We start from the raw sequence: 24,798 nt of genomic DNA, 5'->3' as shown, positions 1-24,798 counted from the left end.
ATTAAAATATCATTTATTTTATTTAGATAAAGTTCACTTGTGGTTTTCTAAGTCAGTAGACAGCCTACAGGGATCCATGTCTTTTCAAATTTGTTTCCACTCCCCTAGAGGACTAATTTAGCTAAAGGAATCAGTACATATACATCCATTCTCAATTTCCTTCTTAGATGTAACCTATTTGATAATAATTTGGATTTGAAAATCATTTTACATATGCTATTTCATTTGATTCTGACAACTGCCCCTGTGAGGTGTTACTATTTTATCATTTATTATTTTATCATTTATCATTCCTCATCATAGATGAGGAAACTAAAACTGAGAGAAGCCAGATGACTTGACTGAAGTCGGTCAGCTAGTAAGTGCCTGGGGTAGACGTCAAACTCAGGGCTTCCTGATTCCATATCTAGCACAATCCATTGCACAAACTAGAGGCCTATTTGTCACAGACTGGAGCTATGAGTCTCTTTCACCATCTGTAAATCATGAATGACAACGTGAGCCCATTGAGGGCAGGGAACGGGCCTGATTTTAGTATTATTTCCCCAGGATTTACTAAAATCACTAGTAGAGGAAGTATTTAATAAATGTTGTTGAAATGAATTTTGCATTCAATGAGCCCTTTATGACAATAATGCTCACAAAATGCTTTGTGTTGGAAATGGAAGAAATATTATGGTTTAATTATAGTTTTGATGAGATTGAAGCTCGCCTCTGCAATGATTGTTGTTCTATGCAAGACTGAGCTCCACTTGGTGCTATATTCTAAACACTTGGATGGACTCATTAATGACTCTTTCCAGGAGAGAACAGGCTGACTGTGGAGCCCCTATATTATAGATTTCTTTTCTAATGGAAATGTATATTTGGCAAAATGTTCATCCTTGTATTTCATTTTTAACTTTATCTTTTCTAATTGCTAGTTTTGCTTAAAAGTATAGTCACAGAGAGAGAAATCTATTTGCAAGGGCAATCAACTCCCAGAATAGCTTCATATTATATTTTATTCTATTGATAGTCAAACGTTCTGGTTCTGCAGGACAACTACAGCTGTGGAAGTCTCCATCATGTGTGATCAATGAACTTCATCTTGTGGCATCTGAATCCCAGCTGAGGATGGGAAGGGCAGGACACAGCTGGATTTTCAGGTCCCCAGAATAGTTCATGGCACTGATACTTAGGGGAAAAAATTAGCTTTTTACTCAGAACTTGGAAAGATTTGAAGATGACTAAAGAAATACCAACTTCCATAATATCCATTTCAGTGGCTGTTTTCTGACAGTCAAGTACCACTTTAAACTATTTCCATGTGAGGACAACACCTAGGCATATGAAAAAAGAGGGTCACAAGTCATTTGTATGGGGCTTACATGTTGTTTGGTGGCCAAAATGCTGCAGTCTGTTCTCAGACAGTTTTACAGCTAAAACTTTCATGCCTACGTTGCCATTTCTTGCTCCTTCTCCATTGAATCTTCTCTCATTAATGCAGATCCTCTAGCTGATTATGTGGGAGCCCCTCTGGGGCACAGAAAAGGGGAAAAGAAAGATAATGAGGGCTGAGAATCCCTCTGCGGGGTCACGCTTGGGTTCTGTCACCTGGAGAAAATGTCCTTCGCTATTTGTTTATTGTTGTTGTTTTTTTACATGGTTTTGATGGAGTCATCTGGGCTTCCTTTCTGATAAGCTGCAGCTAGTTTGTTCATTAGCACTGTGATAATAAGCACAAAGCCATGGGCTCAGTTCCCATGTGGGCCTGTTAACTTTTCTTTGTTCCTTAGCCACAAACTCTATACTGCCTTAATTACTCCAGCCAGCCATCGATCCATTGTTTATAAAGGGAATCAGATGAGAAGCAGTGGAAAGATTGGTGGAATTTCAAAATCATTGATAAAAAAAAAAGGTCAGAATCATCACCTTCCTAAACAAAGGCCAGCATATTTTAATTTTTATTTTTATGTCAGTTTTAAAGGCATTCTTCCACATACTTAGGAAAGGGAGGTTAAAGCATATGACAAGATTGCTCTACACTCAAACTGTTTTCATTTGTGGATTGTGAAAAGGATAACCTCCAGGATGCCCTGTCCTCCCACCTCCCCACCTCCAGATAATAGCAAGAGAGCTGGAAGCAGGGCTAGAGATCATCTTTCTGAGTTGGGGGAAATGGTTATATACTTGACACAGAACAAAATGGCACCCAGTCTCTACTGGTTTTCAAGTATATCTTACAGTCTGGTGTGATCAATAAAGGAGACCTAAGGCAATGTAATAGAGTTCAAGAAGGCATGGACTGAAAGACTGGGGCTCAAATCCCTCCTTTGGCATTTATTAGCTGTATGACTATGTTCAAGGGACTTTCTGATACTCAGTTTTCTAACTTGTAAAATGGTTATCATAAACACCTGGTGTATCTACCTTCTCAAATGAAATAATGTATATGAAGTGCTTTGCAAACCTTGGAGCAATATCTAAATATTAGCTACTATTATAATTACAATTAGTGTAGGTGCTTCTGGGAAAGGAATTTTTTATTGAAAATTTTTGTTTAATTAACTTAGAATATTTTTCCATGGTTACATGATTCATGTTCTTTCCCTCCTATTCTCTTCCCCTCCCCCCACCATAACTGATGCACAATTCCACTGGGTTTTACATGTGTCATTGATTAAGACCTATTTCCATATTATTGATATTTGCACTAGAATGATCACTTAGAGTCCGCATCCCCAATCATATCCCCTCAACCCATGTGATCAGGCAGTTGTTTTTCTTCTGTGTTTCTGCTCCCACAGTTCTTTCTCTGGATGTGGTTAGGGTTCTTTCTCAGAAGTCCCTCCAAATAGTTCTGGATCACTTCATTGCTGCTAGTAGAGAAGTCCATTACATTCTATTGTACCACAGTGTATCAGTCTCTGTGTACAATGTTCTCCTGGTTCTGCTCCTCTCACTCTGCATCAATTCCTGGAGGTTGTTCCAGTTCCCATGGAATTCCTCCAGTTCATTTGGGAATGGAATTTCTGAAATAGAGGTTCATTGAGTGTGGATTTAGAAGCCATAAAGAGTATAGTAATTCAGAAGCAAAAAAGAAGAATGTTAGATTTGTTAGGGCCTTAAAATTCAGTCTAATCACCTTGTTTTACAAATGGAAAAACTGAGCCCAGTGAGGTTAAGTGATTAGTTCAAAGTTACAGTTCTGGACTGGATCTAACTCAAACCATAGTGGTTTAGGTTTGATGCTAAAACAAAATGAGATACTCCTAAGTCATTCAATAGTTAACAGAAGGACTATTAATTAGTCAGAACAGGAGAAGAATATTCAATAAGGATAACCATTGAGGAGGCTTTAAATTGATTCAACTGAATGAAGATCCATTCCCTGAGTTCCCCCCACCCCCAATCAAATGTTAGCACCTCCTTGAGCTTATATGAACTCCTGCTTTGGACTCAGATGATGAGGAAGTTGCATCAACAGTCTGGACTTTTAGAGCCCTGAGCCAATCACGTCTTCCCTTTTAAGGAAAAATTAGTTTAACTTGTGGGTTGAGGGAGGGAAAGGAATTAGGGTATTGCCCATGGGAGGAAGAGGCAGGATATTGGTTCTGTCACTTACACACCAAGCCAGTAGCAAAGGCAAAACTAGAAGGAAGATCTCCTGACTCTGTTTCCCTTTTTATAGTGCCATAGAATAATATGCTAAAACTCAGGTTCAGGGGGCAGCTGGGTGGTTCAGTGGATTGAGAACCAAGCCTAGAGACAGGAGGTCCTGGGTTCAAATCTGGCCTCAGATACTTCCCAGCTGTGTGACCCTGGGCAAGTCACTTGACCCCCATTGCCTAGCCCTTACCAGTCTTCTGCCTTGGAGCCAATGCACAGTATTGATTCCAAGATGGAAGGTAAGGGTTTCCTATAGTGAATCTGCTTACAAAACACTTAACAGGGGGTGAAGCTCAGTGGCTCAGTGGCTCAGTGGACTGAGAGCCAGACCTAGAGATGGGAGGTCCTAGGTTTAAATCTGACCTCAGATTCAGCATCCTAGCTGTGTGACCCTGAGCAAGTCACTTAACCCCTATTGCCTAGCCCTTATGGCAAGGCAGAAGGTAAGGGTTTAAAAAAAAAAACACTTAACAGGTTGGCTGTGTAGTAATCAGAGAATAGAGGAGGCATGTGCACAGAGAAAACCCTGGCAGTTTTTATTCTGCAGAAGCTCTAGAGTTAGAGAACCCTAGGAACTTTCAGAAAGGAGACACTTAAAAATCTTCTAGGTACTGCTAGATGGCTAGGGTCAATGGCAGGTGCACATGAAAATGCTGGAAGACTTAGCAGCGGACCCCTGATCCTTAGACCAGGGATAGCACAAGCTATCATGGTTCCAGGCTTTTGACATAGCAGCATGCACATGGGGCATTAACTATCATCATTTTATGTTTGCAAGTTTGCAAGCAGGATACCCAAGAACTTGACTATCTCATCTTCAATTAGGACAAGTCTTTAGCAGATAAGCAGTCGTGCCTTCATTATTTTATCTAAATAACAACCTGCTTTATTCACAAATGGAATCAGACCCTGAATTTGCACTCCATTCTATTTTTCTATTTTTTAAAGTATTAATAGTAGCAGTCAGAGAACTGTACCAAGAGTCCAAGGACCTAGTCTATGAAATGAGCAGGTTGGATTTAATGGCTGCTAATGTCTCTTCTAGTTCTATGATCCTGCTATTTAAAGAAATTAATTCCTAGTACAACTTGGTAACTTTCTCATTATTCTTTAAGCGCTATAAATCACTGCTTAACCCAGCTCTGTTTTTTTTTATCTCTTACCTTAAAACAGGGCTTCCAACTTTAATTTGAAACTTTTTGTTTAAGATTCCCTCCCTCTTGGGTCCTACCCATAGGTTTCAGATCATCTTGGCATCAGAAGCTTCTGACTTGCTTTGTCCCAATAGCCATCTGTCACGGTCACAACCTTCTTGGCTGGTAAGGTTAATTAAAAGGTTGTTTCCTCTAGATATTCAATCCTCATTAATTCATTAATTCCACAAATATTTATTGAGTATTCTGAAAGAGTACTATAGAAAGGGAGTCATCTCTAACTTCTTTCCCCATAATTGGCAGAAGCCAAGAAAGAATGTGGTCCCACAGCACGGAAATTCCTATGATTGCCTTTTCTAATGAGAATTATTTTTACTTTCTCTTCATCACTGCTTGACCTCTTTTTTCCTTTCATTTTTTGAAGGAACTTAATCTAGATTTACCCCCACTTCTTCCTGATATACTATACCATCTATCATGTGATGTGAAATGTATATATATATGAGAGCTCAAGAATTCCTAAGGATGATAAAGTATTCCTAGCTGCTTTCCATGAATGATATGTTGTTGCATCAAGTTCCAGGACACTGCAGAGCTCCGTACTAGAGATCTATAATGACTCGCAGAAGTCTGACCTAACGGTGCACATAAGAAAAGGATAGAAGATGAAGACTTTCTAGTACTCCGTTCATGGGATGCAGTTAGATCTATGGGGCATCTGAGACATGAGTTGGGCCCTTAAATTGGTCAGGAAGAAGAGCGTTCAATCCAATGTCTTCAGGAAATTGTATATTTTCTTGAATGTCCTCAAACTTCTTCCAAAAACAAAAGGAGAACTGACATCTTTTTATGTCCATATTCTACCAATACTGCTATGTGACTGTAACTCATAGAACATTACAGTTTTCATGGAATTAAATTTAAATTGTTAGAAATTTAAAATGAAAAACATTTTTTCCATGAGGAAATAAGGTGTTGGGTGTGAGCAGCTGCAACAACATATTACAAATTAGCATGTTCAAAAAAGAATGTGTATTAAAGGATGTCACCAGGGGGATGTCTGTGCAAAAAGAAGATGGGGCAGTTATGTAGCAGGAACAAGAGATAACAGTAGACACAACCCGAGCGCTTCACTAAAGTCTTCTGGCTGTCAGGAGAAAGCAAAGAAGGCCACCAGCATGGGTGGATACCCTGTGATGAACTTGTGGGTGGAAAAGGACAAGAGTCCCACAGAATGGACAGGCTTAGGTGGATGGAATGGAATTCCCCTACTGATGACATTACTGGCATATTGGAGCATTTGAGTCTTCTTAGCAACCATTGTGCTACAGGATTCAATATACTCTAGAGAATTACTGTGCACAGTGTAGAGAGCACAGCGCTTGAAGGGCCAGAGTTTGAATACTACCTCAGAAATGTACTAGCTGTGTTACCCTGGTTTAGTGGCTTAACCTCTCTGTGGTTCTGTTTCTTCACCTGCAAAATGCCACAGCAGCAAGTTGTGAGGTTTGAATGATATTATATGTAAAGGACTTTGCAAACCTTAAAGTGCTTATTACTATTACTCACCATTGATACCCTGTTTCAATTAAAATTAAAATATTTGAATACTTAAAAAATTAAAATACTATTTTGATACTTAATAAAGCAATCTCACTTTATGACAGAAAACATTTTCTAAAAGTCTCTAAATATCTCCTTTCAAATTAAATTTAAATAGAAATTTTAGCAGGTTTTTTAAAGTAAAGGTTGTAACCTGTAAATTGGAATATGATAGGATGGAAATAAAAAATATAGCTGCAGGTATAGTGTGGAAATGCATCATAGCTATCATTTCCTAATTAAACTTTCTTCATCATGGCTTCCTGAAGCAAAAGAAGTTTTAAGTCCTTAAGTCCTATTGCTTTTAGAGTCCTGTAGTAGCTCCTACTCCCTCCTTTCCTTCATTAGGGGAGGAGAGGGAAGCTCAGGAGAAGATTTTAGTAAGACATGCAAAATAAAAGCACCTGATTTTCTGGGAAAGGACCCAGAGGATAGCTTGCTGGTGTGCTGTGGACAGACACTAAAGACCAGAAAGATCTCAGGAGAGATCTACCTGTATTTCTGACAAGCGTTTGGATCCTTGACACTGAAACTCTATTTTCCTGTATGTTTCTGGAAAAGTCGGATTGGTATGACCAATGATAGCTCAGCCTCCCCTCTCTCATCAATGCAAATGGCATGCCATTGGTTGAAGCTGCATGAGCTGCCACCTGGTTAACTGGCAGTTTCATTTCCTGCTGAGCCTGAGAAATCTTGGGGAGAAGAGGAAGGAGAACCAAAATCCTTCCATGGGGAGTGGGATGGGGGTGACCTGCAGGAGGGTATCAGATGTTATCCAATTGCCACAAGACAACTTGAAACTGCCTGAGAATCAGGAAGTCATTCAAATGACAGGAACAGGAAGAAGGGGGGTTATCATCATTATTTTTATTTCTATTTAGCATATCTACAACTCTTGTATTTCCAGAGTATACTAAAATAGGTTTTCAACCATTCATTCTGGCACATGCTAGTATGTCTACCTTTATTTTACAGATTAAGAACTGGAGAGGTTATGTTCCTTTCCCAGAGTCCAATGGTTTCTGCATTAGAACGCATAGTTTTTGAAGAAAGGGAGACCCTGAAAGCTACTATAATTCCAGCTAACTTAAAGAGTAAATTTTCTTTTAAAAAAATCTTTAAAAAGGGTAACATCGAAGTTCTCACTTAGAAATAAAGGAGAGTTAACATCTGAGGAATCAGGATAAGAGTATTTCTATAGCAAAACTATAACTTTAGAAACCTTTTTCTTTTCTGTTTTTTTTTAAGTCAGTCCATAAGCATTAATTAAGCTATTATTGAGTGCCAAGCCTGTGCTAAGTAATCACTGAGGATATTGAGAAAGGCCAAAAAAAAAAAGGCTGCTGGTTTTTCTTCTTCAAGACTCAGCTCCACACCTTGCTCTTGCTCAAAGCAAGAGATCTTTTCCAGGCCTTCTCCCAACGTTTAGTGACTTCTCTTTAGAATCATCTCCCATTTACACTAAAAAGATATATTTTTATATAAATTCTAGATTTATTTATGGCTCCACATTTTCTCCCTCCCTCCACCCCCTTCCCCAAAGAATATGACATCCATTGCATACATCCAAGTCAGGCAAAACCCATTTCTGCATTAGCCTACACTATACAGATTCTAGTGTGTGCATAGCTGTTTCCATGCTATATCCTTGATTAAACGGTGAGCTCTTTGAGATCAGGAATCGTGTTTTTACCTTTCTTTGTACCCCCAGATCTTAGTCTAGAATCCAGCACAAATTAAGCACTTAATGCTTGTCAACAAACTTGTCTAAGCAGCATCTCTGAAACTGGGAAGTCTGCTTGCAGTAGAGTGGGGATCTTTCATGGAAGTGTTCCAGAGAGGCACACGATAAGGCAGATGTGGACATTCTAGAAACGGTTGTCTTTGGCTCACATATATTGAAGAGGGGACTGGCTGGCTGTGAACTCCTTCTAACAGGCTTATAACCTTCAACTACTGCCTCTTTGTCTGAGCACTCTTAGGGAAGCTCAGCCATCAGTGATAAGAATGGAGACTGACCTTCGAGTTCAAAAGGTCCAGAGAATTCCTTTGTGTTCCCTTCTTCCAGAGACCAGTTCTGTGGCCAGCAATTCCCCAATGCTCTGAGGAGCCAGGAGCGACCTTTGGGGTCCTTGGCCAACAGACATGCCATATCTGGACATGAACTTAATGGGGAGGACCAGTGCTAGGTAGGAAATGAGTTGAATGTCAAGCCGATTGCCCCAGAGACTAAGAGGGTATTGGGAGAGTATGCTTTGAAATAATTTCAAAGGGGTAAATATTTGTATGTTTGCTCTTGCAATGTCTTTGAAGTAACTATTCCTTTGTAAAAGCCACTCACATGTTAAATGGTTATATGGAAGTAAGTCCTATCAATCAACATTTTGAAGTACCCCTTATGTACCAGGCACTGTGCTAAGCACTAGAGATTTTAAAAAAGAGAGAGGGGGCAAAGTTTAGTCCCTTTTCTGGAAGGGAGCTTACAGTATGATAGGGGAGACAACATTCAAGTACACACAAAATAGAAAATAATTAACTGAGGGAAGACACTAAAATTAAGAGAGGTTGGAGAAGGCTTTCTGGAGAAGATGGGATTTTACTTGGGACTTCAAGAAAGCCAGAGTAGTCAGGAGTCTAAGCAGAGGAGGGAGAGCATTCCAGGAGATGGGGAGAGCCAGAGAGAATGCCCAGAGCCAAGAGATGGAGTGTCTTATTTGTGAAACAGCCAGGAAATCAGTTTCATTGGATTGAAAACTACATGTCAGGGAGTAAGGTGTAAGAAGACTGGAAAAGGTAGGAAGGAGCTAGATTAGGAAGGGACTTTGAATGTCAAGCAGAGCATTTTGTGTTTGATCCTGAAGGCAACAGGGAACCACTGTAGTTTATTGATTTGATTGGACCTGTATTTTAGAAAATAATTTTAGTGGCTAAATGGAGGATGGATTGGAGTGGAGAGACTGAGATGAGGGCTGCTAACTAATAAAGGGGACAGATCTGGTAGGAGCTTGAACCACTGCTGTCAGAGAATAGCAACACCCTAAGGATGGGGTAAAGTAGCAGCCTGGCCCTGAGAAAGGGGGGACCAGCGCATGCTATACCACCTTGGTGTTTCTTGCCACATCTGTTTCATTCCTGATTGCCTCAAGCCAGATGGATCTAATATTGCTGAAGGCCAGCTATGTCATTTCATTTGAAGTTATGCTTCAGTAGGTCCTCAGAACATTTCTTCTGTTGGTAAATGAAACCCACTAAAGCTCTCCATACTGTAATGATTTTTGTCTGTTGCTCACATCTATACTCCTCTGGTGGACACTTAGCACAGCAGGGCTGTAGGGAACATGGCTTTGATGCCGAGTAGGGATTCCTTTTTGTCTTTGCCTATAGCTAAAACCCAACACATGTTTGTTGGATTGAATTGAGTTGAATTGAATTGAATTAAATTGCCCTTGTCTTGATGCCTCACTGTCCACATTTCAAACACTTGATACAGAGTTGGAATATTTCAAGATTCTCATTGGAGGCATGAATAATTCAATGAGGCAAAAATTCATGCTGATACTCCGCTGGTCTTGGTCCCTAAAAAATTTCACAACTTTAACTGCCTTTTTCATTTCATTCTGTCATTCTCTACTTGTGTCTAATTCTTTGTGACTCCATTTGAGGTTTTCTTGGCAAAAATACTAGAGAGGTTTGCCATTTCCTTCTTTAGTTCATTTTATAAACAAGGAAACTGAGGCAAATAGGATTTAGTGACTTGCCCAGGGTCACACAGCTAATGAGTATCAGAAGCCAAACTCAAATTCAGGAAAATGAGTCTTCCTGACTCCAGGTCTGACGCTATTCACTGTACCACCCAGTTGCCCTATTCAACTGGTTGTTAGTTATCTCAAAACGGATGTCTCACAGACATATTAAACTTAATGCCCCAAATTGAACTCATTGTCTTTCCCCCAAATTCCTCCCCTCTACTTAACTCTCCAGTTACTTTCAAGACCACCACCATGCTCTCAGTCACCCAGGCTCACCACCTAGGTGTCAGCTTTATCTCCTCACTCGCTCTCACCACCCCACATCCAAATTGGTTGTCAAGTCCCGCCATTTTTACCTCCATAATATCGATCCTATATTCCCCCATCTCTCCTCTGACACCGCAGCTACTCTGTCTGGCCTATTTCAGTAATCTACTGGCTGATTTCCCTGACTCATCTCTTCCTATTCTAATCCATCTTCCATTCATCTACGAAAGCACTTTTTCTGAAGCCCAATTCTGACTATAGTGCCCCCAATTCCACAAACCCTTTGTTGTTGCTCAGTCATGACCCCACTTGGAGTTTTCTTAGCAAACATACTAGAGTGATTTACCATTTCTTTCTCCAGCTTATTTTACAGATGGGGAAACTGAGGCAAGCAGGGAGGAAATGATTTATCCAGGATCACACAGTGTATGAGGCCAGACTTAAACTCAGATCTTCCTGACTTCAGGCTTGGTTCTGTGTCTACTGCAACACCTATAATATTTTTACCCCAATATATGTTTACTGTCCTGAATTGAATGACTACCATCTTCCAACCTACTGGGTCATTTTACCATATAAGCATATGCTTTATGACAGAAGAATCATAAAGTGTTAAGTCTGGAAAGAACACACTTCTATGAAATCCCATTCATGAATGCTTGATCTGCCAGAGGTTTTTGAGATTGTCTAATGCTATCCTCTTATTTTACAAATGAGGAAACTGAGACCAAGAAAAATCAGGTGTTGTGTTCAAAGTCACACATCAAGTCAGGTCATCTGCCTCCTGATCCAGATCATTTTCACACACACACACACACACACACACACACACATAAAATTTCAAAGTTTTCTCAGCTTTGCTGATGATAATGAGCATTCTTTGGTCTGGCATTACTGCTTCTAAACAAGCAGAAAACAGACTTAGTAAAATGGTATGTTTAGGATTGTGGGGGAAACCAAGACACCACCAAGAACAAGGAAAATGGAATGAAAAGTCAGCAAATAAGGTAGAAAAGATAGCCCTGGGAGGAACAGAGCAACTGTACAACCCAGCCCAAAGAAGATAAATGGATAATTTAACAGCCATTCAGTTTTTAAGAAAGACAAAGAACAAGCTACATTGCATCAGAAAAGGACTAGAAATGATGATGGATGGAACACTTCAAATAAATGTTGAACACAACAGAACCACAGTTGCCTGCAGAATTCCCAGCTGACGGTAAATTTGAGGAACTAAATAAGGATATGAGACTGATACGGATTGAAGAGTTTCTCAAAATCTATTTAATGGCCAGGCAGGGGGTATTGATCGCTATTTACTGGAAATGTTGACTAGAAATGAGGCAGTCAGCTCACATTTTATATTTATATCTACTTACATAAACATATGTGTATATATACATATAGTGAGATGTCATGGATAAACATAAACTATAGTGGGCTATATATGTGCCCTAGTAGAAAAAATTAAATCTATATCAAATCATTTCAGGATTTATGAAAAAAAATTACTTCCTTTTTCCTTCTAGAAATCTTCAATCAATTTATGAAAAAAACGACTTCCTTTTTCCTTCTAGAAACCTTCAATCAGGTTACTTTTCATCTAGCAACTCTTGGCAGAGACCTTTTCCAGAAAATTGACATTCCATAGCCATACACCTTTTCATTCCATATTTCCTATAATTATCTGTAGTCTCAGTTTGCTCATTTGTAAAATGAAATGGGTTGGACCAAGATATCCCTTCCAGATTTAATATTCTGTGATCTACAGTTTTCAGCAGAATTAAATGGAGTCAAAGTTGAATGTTCAATATAAATTATCTATCATTTTTGAAGATGGAAATTTTCACTTATAGTTAATTTCTATATTTGATTTCCTGTTTACTCTCCATACTATGTCTCAAAAATGAAAAAGAAATTTCCAATACAGTGGTACCAAAAAGCTTTTAGAATGTCAGCTCTGAGAAACCTTTGATAAGTATTCATGATACTAAAAAGGATTTCATCCATTAACTCAACAATCACGTGTTAAGGACCTCATATTTGCAATACACTTGGGATCTAAGACAAAAACAAAGGTGTGACATATTTCTCTGAAGGAGCTTACAATCCAGCAATTATAATAACATCTTTAACTTCTTTTCTTCTTTGAAGTTCCTCATTAGTTTTATATGTGTGTATATATATACATATATATATATATATATGGTGGATTGACTACTTAAATATATATGTTTAAGTAGTCAATCCACCATCAAGCATTTATTAAGTGCTAAGGATAAAAGTACAAAGAATTAAATAATCCCTGATTGCAAGGCACTTAGAAAGCTCACATTCTAAACAAATATATATACATATATACATAGCATAAATACAAAGTAAATAAATGCAAATATATACAAAGTAGTTGAACACAAGTTAGTTAGGGAGGGGTTTGCAATTTAGGGGATGAGGAAAGACCTTATGCAGAAGATAGTAATTTCATCTCATCTTTAAGGAAAAGAAGAACTCTGTATGGCAGAGGTGGGAATGGTGGACATTCCAGGCATGTGGGAGTTAGTTCCAGCCTCAGATACTCACTGGTTGTTTGACTTTGGGCAAGTCATTTTACCCTGTTTGCCTCCGTTTCCTCATCTGTAAAATGAGCTGGAGAAGGAAATGGCAAAACACTCCGGTTTCTTTGCCAAGAAAATCCCAATAAGGTCATAAAGAATGGGACAGCACTGAACAACAATAACTTTGTACAAAACAAAGAAGTTAGTTTGACTGAATTACAGAGCACAAAAATGGGCATAGTAGTCAGCAAATCTGGTAAAGTGAAGACCAGATAGTGAAGGGCATTAAAAACTGGTCAGAGGGCTGATATTGACTACCTTTGTGATACTGGACAAGTCATTTGAATTTCCTGGCCCTTGGTGTCCTCATCTGTAAAATGAGAATGTTGGACTAGATGGTTTCTCTAGTTTCTATTTCTAGTTACGAAATAGTAAAGATGTTCTCAACCACATCACTGATTGAAGCCTGCTTTGTGCCCTGTGAATACTCTGAGATGCCTTTGCTCCATGGGTAGCTCGCTCAGTATTTTATATGGATAGAAGAGTAGATGTTATAGGTCGATAATCACTGAGGTTCTCTGGGTCATCTTTTATTTTAGTGTTCTTAATAAGGTCTGAGATTTTTCCCCCCATCTTTAGTATCTCTCTTGCTTTTAGATTCCTTGAATTTAAATCTGTTAGCACTCTCAAAATTGTGTTAACTCTGGCATGAGTCTTCTTTATACATTCCTAGTGAAACCTGACTGCTTTCCCCAATTTTATTCTCTTTAGTACTATTTCTAACTCCTTCATAAACCCATCAAGGATTGTGATGCTAAGGGTCCATTGTAGTGAATCCACTATCCTCCAAGGAGAAAAGTTTGTATAATAATTTTTACAAATCTTATCTATTTTTCTTCTTATGGTTATCCTCCTTTTGCAGGATGAGAATAAGAAATCTTTAAAATATCTTAGAAAGGAAGATTGACAATTGTGAGCAATATCATCTTATAAAGCAGTGGAGAGTAAAATCAGTTTAAATAAAGCTTTTCAAGACATCCAGCTAAGCAAAATCACCCCACAGTCATTTAAGACCTAATAATGGGGGGGCAGCTGGGTAGCTGGGTAGCTCAGTGGATTGAGAACCAGGCCTGGAGATGGGAGGTCCTAGGTTCAAATCTGACCTCAGCCACTTCCTAGCTGTGTGACCCTGGGCAAGTCACTTGACTCCCATTGCCTAGCCCTTACCACTCTTCTGCCTTGGAGCCAATACACAAGATTGACTCCAAGACAGAAGGTAAGGGTTTAAAAAAAAGAAAAAAAAGACTTAATAATGGATTCTATAAATAAGGAATTTCCAGGCAGGGGAGCAAGTTAGTCTCTTGAAGACCTTTTCAGGTGATGACATTGTATTGATATAACTACAAAGGAAAAAATCTACCAATTTTACCATCGTTATCACATAACCTATTATTTCCTAACTACCCAGGAAGGTCTTTTCACTCTTGAAGTTATAAAAGAATATTCTAGAATTGTCCTTGATTTAATTGTCATAATTTCAATCTGACTATGATTTAAATCAAGATGTGAACCATGACCCATTTTACCAGTTGTTATCCAAAGGGATTCATGCAAGAATTAAACTTGAAAAAGAAACATTTTCTAAGTGTTTAAAGAATCAATTAAATGGTGTTGAACAAGTCAAGGCAGCCCAATACCAAAGAAAATTAGAATTGTGTGGAAAACAGGATCTTGGTAAGAGGTTAACACTGCAGTTACACTAAACAAAATTTCAGACAACCAATACTTGTATAGAGTCCCATTCATCAAAGGCCATGACTTCTGGGTCAATAAACATTACTCCCAAATCAGAAGTTGGCTGTCCAACCAAAATGATTGATTAATGCCCACCCAGTCAGTTTTGAAAGCTCAACAAGATACTATATGAGATGTAACCATGGGAAAATATTCTTAATTAATTAATTAATTAACTTTTTAAAAAGATACTATATGAGATGTGCTCATTAATAAAAAGATACTACAGTGCTGTGCTGATCCTATTTGCTTAGACTTCTTTTAAACCTGCTTACATTTTGCCAGTTAAGCCATTGTCTTTTCAGTTTTCCAGGTCTGAATAGAGGAACTGAGATTTAACTGAAGGACTGATAAGACACAGTCAGATTATCTACAAAGTGATATTTGCTGTGTAACAACAACTCATCCCAATAATTAGCCCTATCTAAGCAATAATGGCCTTAGAACAGTTTGGAGACACCAAAGCACAAAGCCCTTTGTCCTTACTAGAGGAAGCTAGACAGAAAATGACTGTACTAACAGAATCAACCCTCATGGCATCTCATTTGACTAAGGTATAATTTGCTCCAGGTCACCTTCCAAAGGCAAGTTTATATTTTAGAAGTGAGTAGATTGAAAACTCCTCCCTAGTAGTTTAAAACTGCCTCCTTCCTGAAGAATTCTGAATTTTAAAAACCTTTGCTATTACTCCAAAATCTCCCACAAAGAAAGACATATCACTCCTATTAGATATACATAAAGAAGCATAACAAGTAATGTCAGAGGTCAAGGAGTAAATTATTTCCAAAGGAAGAATTTGTTCTTGGTAGCCTATGTTTTTTTGGTAGATGGATGGGGAGACAGAAATGACCTATCATATAATAATGGCAATTTTTATTATTCATAAGCCTTAGCAATCATAACCTTGGAATCTTAGGAGAAACAGTGCCCCATTTCTAACAGTTATGAATTCAGTTTTAAAATATCTGTGATTTAATCAGAATGGGCACTCCCTCAACTGACACAAATCAGAATTTCTCCAGTGCCTCAGGAAAAACAAAGCATCACTTGGTCCTTGAGACTATGTCCTTAAGTACAAAGACTCCTCTCTGGGACCTGTAACTCAAAACCTTTCAGGTGTTTCAGAACATGTCAGAGTTTATGCTCTATCAGCATAGCCTTCAAGAACCCAGATAATATTCCATGCCACCATGACATTCCAAACATCTCCATTTGGGCATCCTCTAGGTATCTGAATCTCAACATATTCCAACACTGAACTCGTTTCTCCCATACTCAGTCCTCCTCCAAACTTCTCTCTTTCTGAGAAGAGTTGACCCCATGCTAAGAGTCACTCAGCTTCCCAATCTTGGACTCATCCTTCACTCTTCCATTTCCTACTGCTCCTTTGACTTCCATATCCATATCCAGAAACTGTCAAATCTTCTAACCTCCACCTCAAAAATAACTTTAGCATCTGCCCCCTATTCTCCACTCATATAAGTGCACATGAGCACTTACCTGGACTATTATAATAGCCTCCTTATTGTTCCCCCTACTCCCAGGTTCTCACTTTATAAATTCATCCTCTACACCAGAGGTGTCAAGTATTCAAACCAAATTTCAAAAATGTGTTTGGGAAAAATATTTAACAAAAATAGATTAAAAATATAATAAAAACTAGAAAATATTATATTTTAAAGCTAAGTCAATATGTAGTCCATAGGAATATTTATGTATTCCTGTTTCTATGTGAGTTTGAAACCACTGCTCCCTATATCTTTTAAGTTAATATTCCTAAAAATTATTTGATCATTTCACTCCCCTGCTCAGAAATCTTCATTGGCTCCCTCTTGCCTCTAAGATTTAGTTCAACCAAATTTGTAATTTCATCAAAGGAAACTTCCAAGAAGGATAAAATACAAAACATTCAGCCTGGCACTTCAGGATCTGCAAAAAACACCTCCAACTGCCCTTTCTGGTTCTTATTTTATATTTTCCCCCTTCATACACTCTCTGTTCTAGTCAGAGTGGCCTGGTAACCGTTCTGCATACATGGCATTCTATCTCCTCCCTTTGTGTCTTTGTATATATGGTTTCCCATGTCTGGAAAGTACTCATTCCTCACTTCCATTTCACTGAATCCCTAAATTCCTTCAAAACAGAGCCTAGGTGCCATCTCTCTGCCAGGTATTTCCTTATTCTGTTTCCTCTACATAGCCAATTACTGTCTCCCTCTTTGTATTTAATTATCTCTGCATGTATCATGGTAGAATATAAGCTCCTTTAAGTCAGAGATTCTTTCATCTTTGTCTTAAATATACTATCTTGCACATGGTATAAGTGTTTTTAAAATATTTGTTGACCAGATCAAATTACTTGCCAGTTCTGGAAGGCGGAAGAGAATAGAGGAAGGGAGAAAATTTGGATCATATAACTTTGGAAAACTTATGTGGAAATTTGTTATTCCATGAAATTAGTAAAAAAAAATTAAATTGAAAAGAAAAAAAGAAAAAAATTAAATGTCGAATTAATTTGCATTGAAATAGGGCTTTAGTAGATGTCAGAGATTCCTAGGATTGTAGTACAATCTAAATATGTTGCAGTACTGACAAAGTGTGGGCAGACTTTTTGCAAGAAAAGTGGTTGCTGGAGGTAAGAAGTTTGGATACTATGATAGCCAAGCACCCTTTTCTCAGGCATTACCTTTCCCGCTCTCTGTATGTCTCTCTTTTGGAGCAGAGAGGGGGATTTGAAAATATGAAACTTCTAGCAGGACTGCTTATGTATCCACCAAATGAATACAATTTCCCACCCTACCCCCCACTGTCATTGCAATAAAAGAACAGAACACAGAGTCAGTACCTTGAGTTAGATGAATGTGAAGCAAGAAATGATGCTGTTGTAATAACTGTTTTGAGTGAGAAAAAGATTATTTAATGTTGCTGCGCATGCCTGGTCCAAAGAGAAATCAATGGAGAACGTCTAGTGTGAAAACTTGAGAACTGAGCAAGTTGGCTCTAACCTCGCTGCCAGCAAGAGTCAAAATCATCCCTTAGTGTTTCCTGAAACACTCTCCAAGAGAAATAACCTGGAGAAAAACCACTGTGGTGCTCCCAGTGAGCTGTCTGGATTCCTGACCCCTTCCCTGGCCCTTTTTGACTACTTAGCTCTTGGTCTTGTTCCCAGCATCCCTGACTTGCTTATCTTAACTCCTTTTGACCTTGCCCACTCCCTCATTGTCTGATACCTTGTCTTATATGCTTGTATAGTCAGGTTGCCTCAAGCCTTGCTAACTTAGAACATACAACCGCACTTCTGGTTATAGCAGCAATGTTGATTTTTAAAGGAAATAATCACTGGAGAATAAAATGCTCTTTGGGTTATGATGCCCAGTGATTACACAGAAAAATCATTTTTATACCAGTTCTGAAGTAGCTCCAAACAGGCATTACTGGCCCCATGCAAAATTGTAAATACTGTGAAGACTAAAAAAAATCCTCTGAGAACAAATCTCTTTTGTAAGGAAGTGTGGTGATAATGATGTTGTTTTGTTTCATTTTTTATTTTTTAACTTCATAAATTATAGGGAAGCAGCAAAGGCTTCCTCTTTGCTCAGTGGAATACAGATTGTTCTTGTTCCTTTATTTTGAGAAAGGGGTTGTAAAACTGTTGGAAGCCTGTTAGGAAAGTTAATAGATAATCTTTAACAATTCAATGCAAATTAATTTTTTATACAACCTTGAGCTCCAAAGGACAGAAATCTGGGGAAAGGAGAGGAATACGAACAAGAGAAATTTCTCTTCTACCTCACAAACAGCTGAAACATGGAAAGATAATTGGTTCTGGAATCAGAAGAGCTAAGTTCAGGCTCTGCCTCTAATACCTCTCCCTGCAGGAACTTGAGTAAATTACTTAATATTCCCAGGTCATCATTTCCTGTAAAATAAAATGGAATAGAGGAATCAAGAGGTCCTTTTCAGATCTAGAGCTGTGATCCTATGGAGTTATATCAGTCATAGTCAAGTGCATCAACAAACTCCTCACCTGTTAGCCCTGCCCAATGAAAGAACAGTACTGCACTGAAAGCCATAATATGTAAATGAGTGCCTGTGGGTATGTAGATTTGTTTGTGATTTGATTATTGAACTGAGAGTGCTTTTTCTGAAAATTTTTAACATCAAAATTAATTGATAATGAGAGATTTTTAGAATGTCTCTTTTTCCTGATTCTCCTTTTACCTATTTGATTCCTGCCTCTTTTTGTGATCCTCTTCCAGATCATACTTTCTAAACTATGTGTCCCACTGGGTTCTGTCCTCAACCCTCTTCTCTTCTTCCACCGTACAACTGTACTCCCCTTGGTGATCTCATCAGCTCCCATGGATTTACTTACTGTCTCTATGCTTATGATTCTCAAATCTACCCATCCCACCCCAAACTCTCAGTTGATCTACAATCTCACATCTTCAAATGCCCTTCAGGCATTTCAAACTGGGTGTCCAATAGATGTCTTAGACCCAACATGTACAAAACTGAACTCATTAAATTTTCCCCTAATGCCTTCTTACCTACTATAGTGGGCAACACCAATTGGATGACTCCGAGGTTCCCTCCTTCTGTAAGATTCTGGGATTCTGTGAGAGTGCAGTTGAACATCTTTTCCTTTTAATTGGCTAACTTGAAATAGAGTTATCTATATTATAAACTGATCATTGAATGGAATTCAGGTGCTATATTTTGCATGGGTTTACAGTAATTCATATAGATGATTGGACTGGCAAATTTTTATTCTCCTAAAAGGAATGTTGCTTCCAAAGACCCATTTGGATGAATTTCAAGCCTATTTCTCCATACCATCATACATTTGATCCATTTTTAGAACTAAATTAATTCTTTCCTCTACAATGTGCTGTATCTTTTATCTTTGTTTCTGATTACTTCCCTGGGGGAGAAAAACAAAACAATGAGTTTTATTCCTGGTAGCCCTGAAGAAATAATTCAATTACAGAAGGCCAGAAAGGCTTCTGCTTTGACTTTTAAAAGAAAAATGCCAACTCAGCTAATTTCTGATTATAAAACCCTCCTTACTAGAAATGCTATAAGGCATTAAGACACAGTTGGATGTTTTTTCAACTTCAAAGGTAAATGTGTTTTGAGTCTGGTAGACTTTCCCACAACCCTCCCTCCTACTTTCTCCCCCAACAGGGTGCAATAGCACTGGCATTTTCTGTGTCTAATGAACTTGGATTTCTTTTTGTTTACTTCCTTGTTTCTACATCAGCATCATCCATCATGTCAGTAGAGTCCCAAGAATAGGGTTTATAGTCAACTGCTGCTTCCTAACCAAATGATGAGCATAGCACTTGGCCAGTTTCAGGCCTGAGTCATGAATGGAAAAAAAGGGAATTGAGGGAAAATTCCGACTTTGGGCAGCTTTTGAGCCCCAGACAATGGCGGGGGGGGGGGGGGGTTACTTCATTGCCAGTGGAAAAGAGAAGAGAGGAGAAAGGATGGAGAGAGAAAGAAAGACAATAACTTTTGGCATTTAGGAGAACTCATTTTTGCTGTTTTGTTTTGCTTTTCACATTTGTGCTATGTGATAACAGAGAACCAGAGTAATAAACATCTTCTCTGCATGATCTCAAGTTCTTTGCTTCCTGCCCTCAAGAAAATGTAAACTAGGGAAAGAATGAAGATTAATATTCTAAATTCATTCAATCCTTCCAATTCATATTAGATCTAATTTTTGTGTAAATGAAAAGACATCACCCTAGTGATGTTATTTTGGTTCTTTTCAAGTTCAAAGCACAATGATAATCATATGATAAATTCCCAGTCTATACCCCTACTTTTTCTTACTTCTCCAGGAGAGCCCTTGGTGTCATGGAAAGAGGAATTTACTGAGAATTAGAAGAATGAGTCCTGGTTCTGACTTATTAGTCATTAGAATCATGGGCAAGTATCTTCATCTGTAAGATGAAAGGGTTAAACAGCTAAGTTTCTATCTAGCTCCAACTTTCCATCAATATAGAAATAGTCTATGATCTTCATATTGCTTAACTCATGTTCAGAGCCACTAAATGATCTTCTCCATTTGTGTTAGTTGTCATTCCCTTTTAGTTCATAGGACTATCTAGACCTTCTGGGTTTTCTGACTGTTTTCCTAACTTCCATTCAGAATCAACTAGGAAGAGTAAGTCCCTTTCCCATGGAATCCCAAACATTGCTATTGGACTTCAAACCAAAACAACCATCAGCAGAGTCATCACCCTATTCAGCATGCTTAGTGCCTATTTCCTCAGTGCCAGGAATGGGTTGGGTCCCCCCCCCTCTCTCTCTCAGCTTTACTCAGACCTTTCTTTCTCCATTAAGTCATCCTGGATTGATGTTCTTTCTTCTATCTATTCCCAATCTTAAATGTAGCTGGCATTGTCCACAGTAGGTCTTGGTTCCAGTTTTCATGAAAAATCTCAAACTGTTATTCTAAAATGGATAACAACATTGTTAGAACAAGTTTGTTTTTTTTGTTTGTTTTTTTTTATCAAAACACAGCCTCATGGATAGTCTCTATGAGCTAATAGTCATTGTGGTCTCCTGCCAAGCATGCTGATATTTTCCAAAATGTATAATGTCTGACTTCTTTCAGTGTTGGCATAAATCACATAGAACAAGTCACCTACCCATGATTACAGGGGTGTGAAGAAGGTCCTCTGGCCCCACAAAACAATTCCCCTACAGGAATCGGTCTCACTGACAGGTGGAATTCTATTATAAGAGATGCTTGCCTCTTCTGAAGCATATAAATGCCAGCCTTCATTAGCATCATCGTCACCATCATCAGTCTAGGATAAAATATAGAATCCTTAGCTTAACATTTAAAGATCTCCACAATTTAGTTCTCAGTTAGCTTTCCAGTTTTATTTCAGATGCTCCCACTCGTGTACTATTATGTGCTGGTCAAACGAGCCTCCAAGTTATTCTCTATACATAACATTCCATCTCCTACCTTGGTGCTTTTGCATAAGACATCTTTTATACCTTTAAAGGCACTCACTACTTAACTTTGCCTCAGAGGCTCTCCATCTCCTTTTTTTTACACTTATCTTCTCTCTTAGCATCAAGTCTAAGACCAAAGAGCAGCAAGAGCTAAGCAATCAGGGTTAAGTGATATGCCCAGGATCATACAGAGAAGAAGTCTCTGAGGCCAGATTTGAACCCAAGTTTTCCCAACTCTCTCCATCTTCTTTTAAAGTCCTCTCGGGTGCCAGCTGTGACCTAAGGCCTCTCCTGATCCTCCATTATTAGCACTCTCTTCTCGTAAACAATGTGTGTTTATATATATATATATATATATATATATATATATATATATATATATATATATATATATATATATATATATATATATATATACACTGTGTATACTTGCTCGGGCATATTATGTGTCCCTGTACAAGAATGTACAAAATGTTCTGTACAAAAACTTTTATGTTATGTTTTTTGATTCTCATGTCAATCCCATTGAGGGTCTAACACATGAGAAAACTGAGTCCCCGAGAGGTTAAATGACTTGCCCAGGGTCTTTAGGGCAAGGACTCTTTTGTCTTCTTATTCCCATAGTCTCGGAAGCTGGGTTGCACAGTGGATAGAACAGGTCTGGAGTCAGGAAAACTCAGCTCCCCGAGTTCAAATCTGCTGGTAAAAGTCAGTATCAACCAACTAACAGCTCCACACAGTTCTAAGAGTGGCTATGTTGCCATACTTGTGAGAGTACTGGAACTGGAGTCAGGAAAACCTGCATTTAAATCCTATCTCAGACACTAGCTGTGTGACCATGGGCCAGTCACTTAACCTCTCAGAGAGGACTTGGGTTCAAATCTGGCCTTAGACACTTCTTCTCTGTGTGTCCCTGGTTGCTTAGCAATTGCTGCTCTTTGGTCTTAGAATTGATACTAAGAGAGAAGATAAGGATGAGAGAGACAGAGAGAGACACAGAGAGAGAGAGAGAGGGGGGGGGAGGGAGGGAAGGAGGGAGGGAAAGAGAGACAGAGAGACAGAGGGAGAGGGAGAGAGAGAGAGAGAGAGAGAGAGAGAGAGAGAGAGAGAGAGAGAGAGAGAGAGAGAGAGAGAGAGATGGACGGAGGGAGGGAGAAGAGACACAGAGAGAGACAGACAGAAAGAGAGAGAGGGAGAGAGACAGAGACAGAGAGACAGAGAGATGGAGGGAGGGAGGAGAGAGAGAGAGAGAGAGACAGAGAGAGAGAGAGAGAGATGGAGAGAGTCTGAGGCAAAGTTAAGTAGTGAGTGCCTTAAAAGGTATAAAAGATGCCTTATGCCAAAGGACCAACATAGGAGATAGACCTTCAACAGGGTTGACATGAGAATCAAAAAACATAACATAAAAGTTTTTGTAAACTTTAAAGCGAGTGTAAATGATCATTATATTAGAAAATGAGAGTGACATGGAAGAAGCTAAGACTGGTTTCCCCTGTCCTTTCCTTGCTGGGCTCTGGTGCAGGGATATAATGGAAGTAAACAGCTGCTAGGGCTACACCTGAGCCCTCTGCTGCTTTGTTGTTTACTCTCAAAGAGGAGATGTCTCGGGTGGTAGTAGGAATTCACCCACTAGATTTCTGGGCTCTTATATAGCCCCAGGAAAGGGGAAAAGATTCCTGGTCTAAGAGGAAGGCTCTTGTTCTCATCTATTTACCATCATGTAGAGCCAGGGATGAGGCGAGAGCCTGGCGATGGCCACATTCTTTTAACATCCAAAGTTCTGGTCAGAGGAGATACCACTTAAATAAAAATGGCATTTCCAAATGTCCTATTAGGATAGAATGGTAGCAAGTCAGTTCACAAGTTCCTTCTTCTTTTTCACTTAACATGAGTGAAAAAGGAAAAACAAATCTGAGGTATACAGCAGTCCACTTTGGATGGAATATAGAATAAGTGGGTGGAAACCAGGTCAAATAAGGCTGCAAAAGAAGGGAGAGGCTCGATTCGAGAGGCCTTAAAATTTCAGGCCAGGGACTGAAGAAGCAAGAGAGAACTACTGAAACATTTTGAGCAAGGAAGTAACATGAACAGATCTCATGAACAATAAGAGATTTGCCTGGCAGCCATATGAAGACTCCTCAGGTGGGGAGGAAAATGTAGAATAAAAAAGATGGTGGGAGGCTATAATTCTAATGAAATAATTTAAAGAGTTAGCAATGAAGGGTGCTAGGGCAGGAATGACATGGCAGTAGAGGTGTGGGGGAAGAGATGCAAAAGATATTTTAGAGGTAGAACAGTCTGATTTGGTCATCAGTGTCATCATTATTGTTGACATTTTTCTGACTCTTTAAAGTGTGTAGACCCCATGCATACATGATCTCATTTGCTCTGCCATCTGACTGGATAGAAAGTAAAGAAAAAAGAAGATAACGCCAGGATTTCAAACCTGGGAGACTGAGTGACTGGTAGTGCCACTATCAGAAATAGAACTGGAGGAACAGATTTGGGACAGTGATATTAAGCTCAATTTTACATATATTACATTTTAAGTTGGGGGGGGGGGGTTAGGTAGCTCATTGGATTGAGAGCCAGGCCTAGAGATATTAGGTCCTGGATTCAAATCTGGCCTCAGAAACTTCCTAGTTGTGTGACCCTGGACAACTCACTTAACCCCCTATTACCTAGCCTTTACCTCTCTTCTGCCTTCAAACATAGCATTGATTCTAATATGGAAAGTAAGGGTTAGAAAAAAAAAATTTAAGGGCCATCTAGGATAGATACCCAGTGATACATTGGAGAAATCTATCCAGAGCTCTGGTAGGGAGAAGTCAGGCTATCTATAGATACAAATCTATAGATACAAATTTTAGATTCAAGTGCACAAAGAAGGTAGTTAAAGCTGTGAAAGTGAACAAAATGGCAAAGGGATGAAAAAGAGAAAGAAAAGAAAGCCAAAGACAGAAGTTTAGGGAACCTTTAGCTTTAAAGAGTTAGTAAGAGGATGGGGAAAGGTCACTTCTTCCTCCTAATATCCAGTGCAAAAACCTAA

The 24,798-nt window shown here is 38.8% G+C and overlaps 1 protein-coding gene and 1 long non-coding RNA gene across 2 annotated transcripts in view; one reads left to right on the top strand and one right to left on the bottom strand.

Annotated features, from left to right (window-relative positions):
- Positions 1-24,798, top strand: part of PDE11A (phosphodiesterase 11A) — a 523,355-nt gene that overhangs the window by 485,829 nt on the left and 12,728 nt on the right. The window lies entirely within an intron of this gene.
- On the bottom strand, positions 2,507-23,572 carry LOC103102851 (uncharacterized). Its single transcript, XR_008911244.1, has 3 exons — positions 23,464-23,572; positions 21,434-21,595; positions 2,507-3,014 (listed from the first exon to the last, which is right to left on the bottom strand). It is a non-coding gene; the product is annotated as an uncharacterized LOC103102851 (long non-coding RNA).

This window comes from Monodelphis domestica, chromosome 4 (assembly GCF_027887165.1).
Source record: "Monodelphis domestica isolate mMonDom1 chromosome 4, mMonDom1.pri, whole genome shotgun sequence".
NCBI classification, from domain to species: domain Eukaryota; kingdom Metazoa; phylum Chordata; class Mammalia; order Didelphimorphia; family Didelphidae; genus Monodelphis; species Monodelphis domestica.
This window is presented reverse-complemented; position numbering and strand designations above follow the sequence as displayed.